The sequence below is a fragment of the Ambystoma mexicanum genome, chromosome 6p, assembly GCF_040938575.1.
Source record: "Ambystoma mexicanum isolate Mex_15411 chromosome 6p, UKY_AmexF1_1, whole genome shotgun sequence".
Lineage (NCBI taxonomy): Eukaryota > Metazoa > Chordata > Amphibia > Caudata > Ambystomatidae > Ambystoma > Ambystoma mexicanum.
Genome location: NC_090935.1, coordinates 99,076,401 through 99,088,667, shown reverse-complemented (window position 1 = coordinate 99,088,667; position 12,267 = coordinate 99,076,401). Strand labels below are relative to the sequence as shown.

The following is a 12,267-nucleotide window of genomic DNA, read 5'->3' as shown; positions in this document are numbered from 1 at the left end:
GAAATGGACCTGGAAGCGCCTAATTCCAAACATCTCCTGCCAAGCAGGTGTATGCTCAAAATCTCCATTGGCAACAAGAGCATAGTCCATTATTGTTGGGTCGGGCGAGACGTCACTGCCGCCTTTTACTTAGGCAGTGACATTCTCAATCGCTTTGCCATTAGTTTGGAGCTAAAAACTTCAAAGCTTGGTCCCGATTAGCGGATAATCCCATGGGCTTTGATGATCCAGAATAAGCATTTAGGTCAGCTCAATTGCTACCTTATGCAGTTGAAATTCAGATTAAAGAGGAAGTCACCATCCCAGAAAGGACCCGACAATTCTCCCTGGAAGTGAAAGCTAAAAGAGGACAACATTTGAAAAACCCTGATGCTTACATACATCTAAATGCTTCTCTCCAACTGCAAGGGTTAGGGGTAAACCCAACTCCATTAGTCAACATAGAACATGACACCATTCCAATAGAGGTGGATAACAGCGACTTAAAGAGTATTACTCTAGCCGCAGGCACCATTATTGGAATGGCGGTTGATGACCGACATTTTTCCATTGATTTAGGTAATGAACTGTTAGGGCCAATCCCCAAAGACTGCTTTGACAGTGACAGTGATGACAATACGACACCAGACAGGATTTTTACCCGGCATGGGGGGAACTTCCTGGTGTACACTTCTTGTTCTTATGGTAAGGAAGATGTGACTTGTGACTTCAGGAGGGATGAGGTGATTTTCCAGGTCCATGAGGGCTGCCTTTCCCACCTGAAGCCTCCAGTCCAAATCAGCACTCTGACCAGGGACTTCTCCACCCAGCTGGAGGAGGCCGCTGAGACAGCCAAACCAGAAGTCTTTCCAGGCTTCAGGCAGATGGTGGAAGAGAGAGTCAACCTAGCTGATGCCTGTGTGACTCTGGAACAGAAGCAAAAGTTGAAACAAGTCTTCTTGGATTTCCAAGATCTCTTTGCGGTAGACTCATATGACTGTGGTCGCACCGACATCCACACAACAACAATCCCCACGGACCCTGGAATGACTCTAGTGTTTGTGAAGCAATATCGTTTGCCTCTCGCATCAATGGAGTCCCTTACTGAAATAATTAAGAACCTTGAATCCCGGGGAATAATCCGTCCAGTCCACAGCACCTTCAATAATCCGGTGCTGGGAATATTGAAGCCAAACGGCCAGTGGAGACTCTGCGCCGACCTCAGGGAGCTCAACAAACGGGTCCATACTTCCCGATGGCCTCTGCCCTACATTGACCAAGGGCTGGCCCAGATTCAGGGGTCACAGGTATTCACTGCAATAGACCTGACAAATGGATACTGGACCGTGCCCGTCAGCAGGGAGGACCAATACAAACTGGCTTTTACCTTTGGGGGCCAGCAGTACACATGGACCCGGACTCCCTTCGGATACCTTAACTCCGGTAATGAGTTCAATATTTTCCTACATAAGGCCATGCCCGACCTGGGTGCGAGGGGTAACCTGGCTTATGTAGATGATGTCCTCATCAAAAGTTCATCTGTGGAGGAACACATAGCGGAGATCCGTTATGTTCTGACGCAGTTGAGGGCCGCCGGAGCAAAACTTTCCTTTCAGAAAGCACAGTGGTGTAGAACCCGTGTTAATTTCTTGGGGCATGAGATTACTCCTCAGGGTCTCTGTCCCCAGGAAAAGAAAGTGGAAGCACTTCAAAAACTGAAAGACCCCACAACTCTGCGGGAACTAAGGAGCCTCCTTGGACTGACTAATTACTGCAGAAAGTTCATTGAGGGCTACGCAGAAATCACCAGACCCCTGATTCATCTCCTGAAGGGGGGGGTCAAGTGGGAATGGGGTCCAGAACAAGCCGAGGCGGTAAAACAACTCAAAAGAAGCCTCTCACAAGCGCCCTGCCTAGCTTACCCTGTCAGAAACAAGGAGTTCTTCCTGGAGACGGGGTTCTCTAATACGTGCTTGACGGCGGTATTATACCAAAAGCATGACAAGGTCAATAAAGTAATCTCCTATGCGAGCAAAACTTTATCCTCTGTGGAGGAAAAATTCAACGATTGTGAGAAGGCACTCCTGGCAACGGTGTGGGCATTGAAGAATTACCGCCCGTTCATCCAGGGGGAACACATCATAGTGGAGACTCCACACCAGCCTCTGCAATATCTCCAAAGTGACAGAATCCGGGCCGGAAATGTGAGTAATTCACGAATTACTTCCTGGATTCTGTCGATGCAAGGCTTTCCTGTGGAGGTCAGATATGGCCAAAACAAGAAGAGTCCCCTCGCGCAAGGTCTGGCTGACTTGCATGATTGTGCCAGAGAAAACTGTCTCGAGGACGAAAGTCTAAAAATCAAGGACAACATGGAGGCATACCTTAATTCCCCACACAAAGTCTTTGAAGAGGACAAGTGTGAGGGAATGCCCACTGTCTATGTGGATGGATGCTCTTACCATGTTGACGACAACGGGGAGAAAGAACTGGTGGCCGGTGTAGGGAATGCATGGGTGAATGAGTCCCCAGAACCCTCCGCGGGATACAAAATTGGTCCCCGAAGTAGTCAGGTGGCAGAATTGATGGCTGTGCATCAGGCCATCCTCACTGCTGTCCAGCATCAACTCCACGAACTGGTCATAATCACAGATTCGGATTATGTACGGAACGGGTTCGTGGAGCACCTGGTTAATTGGAAAACCAGAGGCATGTTATGTGCTAATAACAAACCCTTGAAACATGGGAAGTTGATCCAAAACATTGATGATCTGGTCACCTCGAATGAGATGACCATCCATTGGAAAAAGATCAAGGGTCATTCCAAAGTAGAGGGACCAGACAAAACTGGAAATGACTTAGCTGATCAGCTGGCCAAAACCGGGGCCATCCAAGGGGATCTAATTGAGATTGAGTCCCTGTTGGGGGAAATCCAGGTCACTGCTATCACTAGGTCCCAGACAAATGCTCACAACGACCTTTCAATTGCACAATGGAGTAAGGAGACCCCTGATGCTGATTTGATTACCGCTCAGAAGGGGGATCCAATAATTGGTAAATTTTACCAACACATTGAGGACCCTGAGAACTTTCCCCTGACGGATACCGATTACACTGGGAAAGAGGACCTAAGAGTGTTGATGAAATGTCCAAAAATGTTCCGAATCCAAGACGGTTTGTTGGTAAGGAAATCCAAAGCTGGCCACGATCAGTGGGTGGTTCCTACCTCATTCCGAAGCCTGATGTTAAGTCACGCCCATGATGCGGCCACCGCCGGTCATAGGGGGTTTCACACAACATTGGAAATCTTAAGAGAGGTTGCATACTGGCCACACATGGGGCAGGACCTTGACCAATACTTGAAGGGGTGTCTTGTGTGTGCACAATTTCAGCCATCATCCCTCACGCACCGTGCGCCTCTCCAAAAGAGGGGGATGACACTGCCATGGTCAGATTTACAAATCGACTTTGTAGGCCCCGTGATTCGCTCTGCTAGGGGGAATAAGTACATGTTGACTGTGACATGCTTGTTTACCAAGTGGGTGGAGTGTCTCCCAGCCCCAAATTGCAAGGCAGAAACCGCAGCTGCCTTGATGATTAACCACATCTTTTCCCGTTTTGGTCTACCTCAAAGGATTGAGTCAGACAGGGGTAGCCACTTCACCAGTGAAGTAATGACAAAGATGTGGGAGATACTGGGGGTCAAAAGGAAGTTGCATATTGCTTACCGGCCAGCTTCTTCTGGGGCAGTAGAGAGATATAACCGAACCATTGTGAGCATATTAAAGAAGTTTGTGGCAGATTCTGGGCCAAGTTGGGATATCCGATTACCTCTGGTCCTAATGGCCATCAGATCTACCCCTTCATCTGCAACCAAAATGTCACCATTTGAGTTGATGACTGGGCGCAAGATGGTGCTTCCTCAGCATTTGCTCTACAGGACCCAAGAGCAGACACTGATAAATGCCTCCACAACTCATGAGTATGTGGAGAATTTAAGGAAACACCTTCAACATGCTTTTGCTTATGCTCAGCGGAATCTAGAAAGATCAGCTGATAGCATGAAGACCCACTATGACCTGAAGACTCTCAGGAAGGAATATCAGGTGGGGGACCGGGTCTATCTATACAATTTCCAAAGGAACCAGGCCAAACAGTGAACATTTTTGCCTACATGGAAGGGACCCTTTGAGATTATAGACAAAATCTCCCCTGTGGCCTACAAGATCCGAATCCCCAAAGGCGGTTTGGCAGAGGGGGAAGACAAGTGGGTCCACATTAACCAGTTGAAGTGTTGCCATCCCAGGCACACTCTGCAACAACTGGAGGAATCCTCTGGAATCCTAGAGGGTACTGTCTCAGATTAATTCAGTTCTAACTTAAAATATCCTACATATCGCCTATCAAATTCTGAGTTTCTCAATGTGGGTGTTTTGGTTTTTGAATGCAAAAAGAAATGTGCATGTTCATATGTTTTACTATAAATATATATGCCACCCCACTATATCAATGGTGGGGGAAAAATGTCTATGAATAGGTATTGCCGCTCTTCCTTTGTCGTCCTAGGAGAAAGAAAACCTCGAGACTGGCCAAGGAGGATGATCCGGAGACTGGGAGGACGATCCGAGGGGCCCGGGGTACCGCCCAATACTCCCATCAGGACCGGCGAGGAGAACCGATCGATCCGACCGGATGGAGGAGAAGATGCTGAACTGTGCCATCTATTGGAAGAAGATGAGGAAACATCCCAGGTCTTGCGAGTCCCATCAGTGAAACAGAATGGCCATCGCAAGAGGGGGGCTTGTGGGATGTTTTTATCCATGCATCCAAGCCCTACCTCAAAACTGTGCAGTACTGACATGGAAAACATCATGATGGCCAGAGCTTCCCAGAAAATGCACAGGGAAATGCATGAAGAATAGGCTGCCACTCATTTTTGCCGATGTTATGGGCACAGAAGGGCACTGCCTAAAACCACCATTGGACTACCCACACAGTAGTCTGAAACCATTGGGAATGGCAATGCTGATTGCCAAAAGCAACCTAGAATTGTGGGGAATTCATTTTCTTAAATCCCAAAAATGGGTGCATTACCAGTACTCACCACTGTCAGAAAGCCGGCGTTTTAAAACAACACCAGATTTTTTTTTTGTGTGTAAAACTGAATAGATGAACCCAAAGCATGCCAAAGAAAGACTTACTGAGAGGTGGATACAATGTAAAGTTATATTCTGAAGTGACTTGAAGGTTTATAACAAGACTGGCTGAGCTGTGGATTTCAGCAGTTTAAGTAAATTTGGACTGAAAGACACTAAAAATCTAAATGTTTAAAAGAAATGAGTGACCTATTTTTGAGTGTCACATAGGTTGCAATTGTTTAAATGTCATAGTTTTGAACTTAGAATCAGCATTCTAGCTGCATATGTAAACATTGTCTTGACTTAAACTGGGTAACAAAAAGTGACATTAGCTGGGGCCTGGCTTAAGGAACTGAATTCTGCCCACCAGCTACCCCCGACAGGAGATGAGACTTGCACAACAGCTGTGTTCCCAGGCCTATCTGCCTTTTGCTGCTCCCACCAAAAGGGATATGACACTTCCCTGATTGAATTACCTGGGCTCTGCAGGAAATTGAACAAAGCCCTGTCCTGACTCAGGCAAATGTTTTATTATGGGGGCCGTAAAAGTAGCTTCCTCCTGGAAGGAAAGGGGAGGAGCACTGCCTGTGAGAGCAAGCTGGCTTGGCAGAACTGGAAAAACCAGAAATTCAACCTTGTGCTGGGGGGAAACCACACCCCTGCAGCCAGAATATGGTTTTAGAAAAAGATGGATCATTCATAGAGCGGACTGGTGAAAATTATTTAAATGATACCATAATTCTTGTGATTTTTCTGCCCACATTTTAAGAGGTTTTTAGGACCGGTGGTATGATCTGGGGGCAAGCTAGCAGTTAAGAGGGTATTACTTAAAATGTATGCATGTTAAAAATCTAACACTTCATCAAGTAATGTCCCTATGCCTTGCACACATTTGGGTAAATTTGAGTAAGAATCTGATATTGGTAACCTGACCAAAAAGTGAAATATGTTGCCATTTCTGAATGCAAGCTCCCAGGTAGAGCAGATTTGGACAGGGTATACCTCCTGTGATATGTGAGGGGTGCATGTAATTTTAAACAAATGTGTACCTGTGCAAATATGTCTTTTTGAGCAAATATAGATTGTGTGTAAAGTTGACAGGGGTGGGTTCTCTGTACCATAAACAGACCTCATCATGATGACACTTCATTTCATTCCCCCAATCAAGGGGAAGAGGATGAAGTGGCCAATGACAAGTGGAGAGGGGTAGAGCCTAGTGATGCTGCACACACACACCCATTTTCAAAACACATAAAAGCAGACAGTCAGGACAGATAGGGACAGTCAATTCCATTTGCTGCAACGCGCTCTGCCGGACCATACCACATCCAGAGATCCAGACTTCAAATCTATCAATATCCAGAACCAGAGGCAGAGCAGAGCTGACCCAGACCGCTGTTAGCAGAACCAGAGAGCTGACCCAGATCACTGTGAAGTGCCGAGACCAGACCGGAGTACAGTCTAAAACCTGACCAGATCCGTGGCGAGGCCCATTCTATTTCTAAATATATTGTGAGTACCTAGCAGAACTGTGCAGAACCAATCTCTTAGTTAAAATAATATAATTCAATCTATTTTAATCTAAGTAGAACTGCCTCCTAACTGTCACCTGTCATTTTCTAGTTGCTAGCTGTCACTTGTCTTTTTGAACTTTAAAATTTCAAATCTGAAAAACGACCTTTACCATATTGCTCATATCTCCGTGACCGTTTGTCCTAGAGACTTGCAGTAACTTTCATCTGGAAGCTGAGATCCTAGGCTGTCCTAGGACCCCGAAACGATAGTGCTAGTCCTTGTAGTTCCTCTGTAATCGCGGAAAACACACTCGCGAATTTGCCGCGATTTGCAAATTTCTCCACGTGTGAAAACAGAAGCTTCCTTAGTTTCCTTGCTAAAGATTCGTTTGCCTCTTAAGAACCATCCCTGAATCATTGCTAGAGTGAGCCTGGACTAATATTCACTAGATACCACTCACCCTGAACCTCTAGAGGGAATTAAATGCATTTTAGCATATTTTTCACTTCATTGCCAGCACATGTAAAAGCATTTTGGGCCTGTGTTTCAAACTTCTGTAGTCTAAGCTTGCTGGGGTGAACTGAATTACATTTGATTGCATTTCTGAGAACTGTGTGCTTTCCTTCCATTTCCTTGCATTGCATAAAGGGGGGAGGGAATTGCCAGAGAAAAGTGATTACATTGTTTTGTTGAAATCATATTGAGTATTTTCTGTATTGCATTTTTCATTCAACATTACATCCATCTGAACTTATATAAAGTATTCTCTACCACCTTATTCTTCTGTTCCTATTCACAAGTGTGCTAGTGCCAGACTATCCATTATTGATTACTGATCAGATTAAGTGTGATATCCAATTATTAATTTATTATAAAGTGTGATATATATCTATATTGTTTAAATTATCAAATAAACCCTTTAAACTTGCAAAACAGAACTATTTCTTGGCTCAGTGGGGTCAGGGGGATTCCAAGAGAGGGGTGTTATATAGGGGTAGTCATCCAGAACGCATGAACTGGATATAAAGATATATCAATAAGGGTTTCCATTCAGTATCCCAGACTAGGCATTGACTTAGCTGTAGTGTTGGATTGAATCCTCTTACAGGCCCCACTCAGAGAATACAATTTCTGGGTATAGAAATAGACTCACGAAAGGGAGTGTGCAGGATCCCGGAGGAAAAGGTAGCAGACCTCTTGAGAATAATCAAAAGCCTAAAAGGCAAAAACAAGGCCACGGTTAAGGAACTACAATCACTGGCAGGTAAACTAAACTTTGCTGGAAGGGTTGTACCAGAAGGCAGGATATTTCAGAGAAGGATCGAACAGCGAACAAGAGGGGCAAAAGAAGGTCACCACAGAGTCAGAATTGGCGGGGGAATCAAGAAAGATTTGGAAGTGTGGGGTGTATTCCTTAAAACATTCAACGGAGCGGTGATCTGGCGCTCACCACTAAACGAAGAAAGCAATAGGGTGCTATTTACAGATGCAGCCGGGGGTTTTGGTTTTGGGGCAATATTAGGAACAGACTGGTGCGCAGAAAAGTGGCCAAAAGCATGGCGGGAGGCATCTTGGACGAGTAATATCACATTACTGGAGCTGTTCCCTATCTGGGTAGCTCTGTGTGCCTGGAAGGCAGAGCTGAATAGCAAGGAGCTGAATGTGTGGTCAGACAATATGGCGGTAGTGCATGTAGTAAACAATGGAAGCACATCATGCCCGCTGGTCTTGGAATTGATGAGGGCAATTACATTGGAGTGTCTGAATAATAATGTGGCATTAAAGGCGAGGCATATCGCCGGGGAAGGAAATGTGGTCGCTGACGCCTTGTCTCGTTTCCAGTGGGACAAATTCCGGGAGCTGTGGCCGGACGCAACCAGGATAAAAACGCCCACGCCACTAAAGGCATGGGTCCCATTAGAAGTAATGGAGAAAAAACGGTCAGCTACAAGGTTGGCTCAGAAGAGGAAGTACAAGGCCAGGTGATAGAAAGATTGGCCAGGAACGCCATAACATACAAGACTGGTAAGCAATACAAGAAGAATGTAAATAATGTGTTAAAAGAAACTGGTTTACAAGATGTGTGGGAGATCAAAATCTCCAAAATGTGTGAATTCCTGGAGAAAGCATTTGCGCAAGGGAAAAGAAAAAGCTGGGCGGCAGCTCATTTGGCCGCTGTCACATATACCGCTAAGGTGGCAGGGGGGACAGACCCAACATGATGCCCCCGGTAAATACGTCCAGCCAAGAAGAGGGAGGGGCATCTACACATCCTGGACACGAAGTCCCCAAAAGCGAGTTAGTGTCATTTATTGCTTGTCATGTTATTATTGGTGCTATTTTCTGTAGAAAATAAAACAAGCCTACGGCCATAATTTTTCCACCAACAAAAAACTCTGTCTGTTTATTACTGCAGTATCTGGGGACCAGGGTTAGGGAATCTGAGCGAAGGGGAGCCCACACTACTCAGCCTAATGCCGTTTCAGTCCCACATCACTGGCATGAGTTCCTGAATGCGGTTCACTAAGAAAAGAGTACCCAGCTGCCTGCAATTTCATTCATGCAAACGTCGGAACGTTTACTGACGTTCCAATACGTCATCATAATATCCCTGTAACGGGGATGAACGCCACATTCATGGAACTTCAAGGGGCACTCAAACCACAACATTCCACCAGCTAACATTGCAGCATGCGTTCCATCAAGCACACATTCATGCAGGACCAGGGCAAGGGAGACACAAGACACAAACAACCCTTTGTGGTCTGCTTTTATTCTGGATGATGGCCTTACATGTTTCAGAGCATCAAAGGTAACGGAATCAACTTAGTGACAAGAATTCAGTAAGAAACATGCTGTGCGCATCCTCCCTTTGATGAGCTGGCCCCATGTGGCTGAATCATACACTAGGATCCTGTGAGCACTTGCTGCGTTTCCTGCAACTTCTCTCAGCTTGACTAGCTTTCTCTTTTAAAGGCTGTAGCTCATTGGTGAAGCGTGGATGGAAGGGGCCTTGCTACCTACTTTTTCTTGGACAGATTAGCATGTAGGCTGTGTAATTCCCCACTCTAGCTGATACATTCAGCCACTGACAGCAGGTACCATGGTAAAGTATTGCTGAGGAAGGAGTTGTATGCAGTGGTGGAAATGGAAAAAATGTGAAGGGGGATCCCACAAGGGCCAGGATGGGGGCGGCGTTTAGAGGAGGGACAGAGTTCCGAGGTGGCAGAGCACAGAGGGGGCGGAGCTGGCAGTTGAACTCTGATGGAAGGATGTTCGAAATTTAGCTTAAAAATTGTGTCATTTCTTTCATGGCTTGAAAAGTACACAGACCATAGTAAGATATGCACTATCGTACATTACTATTGTTTGCGCACTTTTCAAGCCATATTCAAGACTAAACATACCAGAAACTATTTGGGAAAGGCAAAGATCACTGCGGTATCGATAATGTAATCGGCTCTGTGTGCAGAGTGTGCTCGCACAGAGTAGATTACATTACCGAGCCCACAAATCTGGGGGTTCGGTGATCATTGCGTTTTCCAAATGGATTCTGCTGTGTGTGCACAGTGTGCGTTGTGCTCTGTAACAGGGTCTTTGACCCTCGGCGACCCTGGGGGTTGTCCCCAGCAGGGGAGTATCCAACATTGCAAGAATGGGGGGGGCAAGCTATGAAAAAAGTCCTCCTACTTTTACCCCTAAATGCAGTGGCACAATTCCATATGTCTCATTCTTACCCCCAAACCGGCCACCCTGGCCCCATTCTACATTTCTGGTAACATTAGTGGCAGATGGCAGTTTAACAGATAACAAAAGAAATAAAACTGCAGAATCATTACAGATGGAGGACACTCATCTATAGAGGGCTCTGTCCAGGTGCTCTGGGGCAAAATACATGCACAGCTACTAATTTGCATATGGATTGCACCAACAGAAGTGACTTTCCAGAAAAGGACATTGAAAGGAGCATCATCAATCGTTGATACTTGGAGGAACCATGGAAATTACTTTAGAATAAGTTGCCATAAGTAAGCCAAGTGGCAAATAACTTCATGGTGCAAAATATCTAATTTGCACTATTAGTATATATGGAGCACCTCTATAGTCATTAGGCTTTTTTTTATAATATCATGATATATTAATATAAGCTATGACGTGAATCAGAATCACTTTACAGCGCTGCAGATAAGACAGTGGGCCTCATTACGACGCTGGCAGAACGGGTTAAACAGCGCTGTAAAAGGCTGCGGCGCCGTTCAACCCGTTCCGCCACATTACGAGGTCCCCTCGCGGGACACGTTAAGCACGCCTGGGAAAACCAGGCGTGCATACCGGGTCCCGGAAGGGGAAGAGGGAGCAAACAACGGGCCATCTCGTAATGGCCCGTTGTTTACTCCCTCTCCCATTCCCATTCAGCCCTATTGGGGCTGAAATGGGAATGGGGATGAACCGTGTCCGTGTCCTCGAGTGAGGAATTACCGGGCCATCCGAACTCGGAATGGTCCGGTAAGTCCTCATTCCGAGGACACGGACACGGATGCAGTTTTGCCGGCAGCCATGCCGCCAATAGCGGCATGGCTACCGGCATACCTCGTAATGAGGCCCAGTGCAATTAAATGACTTGCCCAGGATCGCACATGGTGAAACCGGGATGTGGACAATTTAAAGCAAATGAGCACATCTTCCCAGGTTTAGCTGATATACTTATTTATTAAGGTTTTGCTTTGCATTTCATGTGCTTAAATAAAACTTTATAGCAATGCCTTAGAAGCAAACCACAATACATAATAAACTAGCCTTTCATAGTAAACTAACTATACACTATATACATTGTCATAGAAATAAGTTGAGCATTATGAGTATGGCTTTAGTTTTAGTCTCCCCCTCCTGCATTCAAAGTGAGCCTAACAAATGCCCCTTGGGTTTTAAAGCCAAAGTCATAATTTCATAAAGCATGCAACATTATTCACACTTATCCCTCCCCATTCACATTTCTAAAGACTAAAGTCCCTGCTAATAGTCCCACCTTCATTCCATCAGTGCCTAATAGCTCACATCTGTTTACACAAAGCAACGTGACAGCCCCTCCTCTGCCCGGAGCTCCTTGGGACATTTTCCTGGCAGCGGGACACCTCTCCAGTTCGCAAAGGTGAAGGTGTCCTGCCGCCAGGACAATGAATGCACTGAGCATGAATTGCTCAACACAGATTGCCCTGCCAGCGGGACACCTTTCCTGTTGGGCACCCCCATTGAGGTGCCCAACAGGAAAGGTGTCCCACTGAAACGTCCCACAGCTGCTCCCCCTCAGTTAGTCACTGGGCCTCCGTGACATAATGTGCGCTGTGCGAGCGCACTGTGCACACAGGGTCTGTGTGCACAGTGCGTTCGCATAGAGCAGATTAGATAACGTGCAAGCACACTGTGCACAGTTGTTTGTCAGGGCTGGGGCAGAGGAAAGCTGGCTCCCGAGATCTGGCTAGAGATCTATTTTTTTTTTTAAATGTATTTTCAATTTAAACATTAGAACATCACATCGATCAATTTAAAAATAACAGAACAACTATATACAAAATTACAGAGTAAAATATACACCACCCCTCCCCCCCAGTCACATAGTCCACATCGTATAATTCAA

General features: G+C 45.9%; 1 pseudogene; it reads right to left on the bottom strand.

Annotated features, from left to right (window-relative positions):
• LOC138511234 (zinc finger protein 84-like) overlaps positions 1-12,267 on the bottom strand; it is a 124,566-nt pseudogene that overhangs the window by 81,556 nt on the left and 30,743 nt on the right.